At 32.7% G+C, this 4358-nt stretch overlaps 1 non-coding gene across 1 annotated transcript; it reads right to left on the reverse strand.

The window, feature by feature from the left end:
- Positions 1 to 73, reverse strand: Trnar-acg. Its single transcript has one exon. It is a non-coding gene; the product is annotated as a tRNA-Arg (tRNA).
- Positions 74 to 4358: the final 4285 nt, after the last annotated feature.

The raw sequence follows: 4358 nt of genomic DNA on the forward strand, positions 1-4358 counted from the left end.
CGACCCTGCCAGGATTCGAACCTGGAATCTTCTGATCCGTAGTCAGACGCGTTATCCGTTGCGCCACAGGGCCGATGAATAACTTGCTCCAATTTTCCATTCGTTAATAGCACAAATATTATCTAATTATATTTTATACGTAATTTAATAATTGTTTTAATAGAAATATGTATATATTTTCATTAAATCATTTAATTATATATAGCAAGAATATTAATGGCATAAAAAATTGGATAATCCCAAAAAAATTGATTCAAAAGAAAAATCCAATATTGTAGGTTGATTAAAAATAACAGATAAAAAATACTTTAATTATCTGTGCATGACAGAACTCACCTTGCAATGTTAATTGACAGAAACAAATCACTAGTAAAAACACGAATTTTATTTCCATTTTCCGTTTTGAATATTAAAAAAAAACAATTAAAGCCGCTTCACACTGTCACTCTATTAAAGCGTCAAAGCTTGTGTGTCGGTTCAGAGCCACGGAATAATATTAAGCCGTTACGAAACTTATAGTCGAACCGAATCAACCATTTCGTATCTCAGAATGTTTGTGAAACAGTACCAACAGACATTCTGAACATTAATGGTTTATAAAAGCCACAATTTCTTACCAATTTGCGACACTAAATGTAGCAACTTCAATATTTGAAAGGAAATTCTTATATGAACTTATGATGTTGATTTTAAATGTAAATGTTAATTGGTGTAAGGGTGCATTTTACGAATTTCATTGCCATAACGTATATGATTTAAAAAAAAAACATCAGTTATTATTTATGTTTGCAACACTGAGTAGTAAAAACTATCTCTCAAAAATTGATTTTTTTAATACAAATTAAAAAAAAAAATTTTTTTGAGAGTAGGTTAAAATAAAATATACCCACATAGACTGTACCTATATCTTGTGCCTTAATTAGGTAATTAAAAAAATGGTAAAAATTGTCTCATTTGGCATAATCATTCCAGGTTATATAAATATAGTAGGTATTACCGGCTTAAATGTAAATAAATATTTCATTTTAGCTCATAAAGTTGCGTTCGTTTTTGAGAATCAAATAAATTAAATATATTAAATATTAATATAATGTTATAAGTAATCGACAATTGGATATAAAAATATTTTTTTAATCGCAACGCTTAAGCCCGGAATTAAAGTCGATAATGCCACGGTAAACGATGATAAAAACCAAATAAATGTATGAAGTGTAAACAACAGTTATTTACACTTGTGCATTTAAAATGTTATGCAATATTATACCATATGTTAATTACAATAAGAGTTATATATTTGTTTATAAAAGGGCAAGTATTATCGCAATAAATTTGTTGCGTGTATTACATGATCACACGTAACACTCCATACGTAACAGGGAAATTGGGTCGCCAGTTACGGTCCGTAGTCTTTTAGTACGTTAAATTAATTATTTCTATACGTTAAGTACTGGAATCGGTATTTACAGGTTTCTACGTGTGTATAGAGGATATCCTTTTGTAGAGAAACTCTCTTACGTATAATACCTTAGTATGTTTAATCTGTGCTTATTAAATTTCGTAACAGTTTTAGGATTTCCTTCACATTAAACTTATGGATACTTCCTGGGATAGTTATAAATATGTCGTCATTGTGTATAATGAGTCGAGATGGCCCAGTGGTTAGAACGCGCGCATCTTAACCGATGATTGCGGGTTCAAACCCAGGCAAGCACCGCTGATTCATGTGATTAATTTGTCTTTATAATTCATCTCGTGCTCAGCGGTGAAGGAAAACATCCTGAGGAAACCTGCATGTGGCAAGTTTCAAAGAAATTTTGCCACATGTGTATTCCACCAACCCGCATTGGAACAGCGTGGTGGAATATGTTCCAAGCCTTCTCCTCAAAGAGAGAGGAGGCCTTTAGCCCAGCAGTGGGAATCTACAGGCTGTTGTTGTGTATAATTGTATAAATCTCATTTTTTATATTTAATTGTGTATCGATAGTATCAGTTATTCGCCTATCTGACTGGCGAGATCTTCTCAGGGTTTCTTGTATGCGGTTTCTAGTAGAGTGAACTGACACTCTACTCTACTCAACTTAACTCTTTTTCTTTCTCTTTGTCTCATTCTCTTATACGCAATCTTATATGCAATTATTTAAACGTACTTCTATTATTATTTTAACTGACACAGGTTTTTATAAACATTTTTTTTCTTGTCATTTAACTATTCCCAAACATTGTTGAATTGTTAGTTATTTAATACATGATATATAGCGAAAACAATTGCGATCCAACATGTTGTTCTAAGATACAACTTGATTATTTTTCTTTAATAACTCTATAGTAACAAAGGATGTTTCGTAAAGCTATGCTGAAAGAAAAAACAAAAAATAATCCATATCAGAAAATGATATACGACAGTTAATAACTTCACGAATGAAAAACAAAGTAATTTCTAAGAGAATAACACTCTTTGTTTATGCATGTTTCAGATGAGAAAATACGTGATCATGATGTGAGATGACTATGATCAGATATAACTGCTTCTTGTTTTTTTAATTGTACGCCGTATTTACTAATAAATAGGGTTTATGTATATTTAGCAGATTCTCGAAATCTTATAGAAGCTAACTGAATCTTGCCCGAGTAAGAATCGACTTTGCAGAAACGACAATTTAGTGATACAAGTTTTTCTTCCTGTTAATTCAATGACTGCCTCTATGAACGGAGTCTAGAAGCCCACACTTATAAATGAGCTGTAAAGCTATTTCATACATAAAAAAAACATGGTAAATTTAATATTTAAGTTGTTTCCAAGCAAAGGCGTATCGAATAGCAATTGTAAAAACTAGAAACAAATACATGCTTTGATAAATTAAACAAAATAATTTTCTTTTATCAAAGGAACTAATTACGAAACTGAACGTGAACACATCTGGAGACTAGTTAGGAACCCACAAATCTAGCAATTAGAAACTGGAACGCAACTGCAGAATATAAACAGCGAAATTAGCATGGAAACATTCTGTAAATACTCGTACTAGTGTGAAAGCGCCTAATACACATTCTGTCATAGACCAGTTAATTTACTTATTCGTTTATTTATAGTAAAACTTATAACAGCTAATTTTATGCGACATATCTTGATTATATAGAAATATACTCACAAGACTGATCTTAATACATTATTTGAGCCCTAGTAGGAGCCGTTTCCGAGATGCACAAAAAACAAATTTACATAGATATACCTATATTTCTTTTTGTGATATGTATATCAAACTATAGATGCCTCACCTGATGGATAGTGAGTACCGCCGGAGAACTGTAACACCGAAGGATTTACAGGTGCGTTGCCTTCTTCAAGGAACGGATATCGATTCGGAAAACCCGAAAGTAAAAGTTTCTTTCATAAAGTGGTTGTGTGGAATTCCGCACGTCGTAGTTGAGTGGATGAAATAAAGAATTCCCACGCAATACCCTATGATTATAATTATATAATTTCAACAATAACAATGTTTATGTACCAAAATATCTAGACAAGTAAAGTTAAGTAACAGCCTGTAAATTTCCCACTGCTGAGATAAGGTCTCCTCTTCAATTAAGGAGAGGGTTTGGAACATATTCCACCACGCTGTTCCAATGCGGGTTGGTGGAATGCACATGTGGCAGAATTTCGATGAAATTAGACACATGCAGGTTTCCTCACGATATTTTCCTTCACCGCCGAGCACGAGATGACTTATAAACACAAATTAAGACAAAAGGACATTAAATAATTCACACAATTAATTTCCTTGTAAAATTTAAAAATATTTCAAGGAACTTCTTGTTTCTGCTTCTCATATTTCGCTCTCGAATATTGCTGAAGCTGTCAAGTTCTTTTAATGAATATTGGCAAATATATTGAAGCACTGCATCAGACTTCCTTCCGATACATGCAGATGCATTCACAGACCGTACAAAATGAAATGCAAATACATAATATTATGAAATATCAAACTAGATTTGCCGAGACATTTCTACGATACGGAAAAATTAAATTAGGTCGAATGTATTTTTTTTTAGTTGGTGGCTTGCAGCAATTGAGCCATAGCGCATAGATATTGGCATCGTAAAAAAACTTAACTGTTTCTTACATCGCTAATGGTAATGTCGTATACTAAGGTTGTTAGCGAAATCGGGAACTGAGATGTCCCTTGTGCCAGTAGTGACAACTGACTCGCTTAACCTTCAAACCAGAAGACAACAATACCACGGTCGTTTTTGCTTCATGCTTGGTAGAATATATTATTTGAGGGTGCTATCCAGTGGGCCTAAATAGAATTATATAATAAACAATGCAATTGGCAAGTTATGATAATCGTCGACTTTCATAG

Source organism: Vanessa cardui, chromosome 21 (genome assembly GCF_905220365.1).
Source record: "Vanessa cardui chromosome 21, ilVanCard2.1, whole genome shotgun sequence".
In the NCBI taxonomy this organism is placed as follows: domain Eukaryota; kingdom Metazoa; phylum Arthropoda; class Insecta; order Lepidoptera; family Nymphalidae; genus Vanessa; species Vanessa cardui.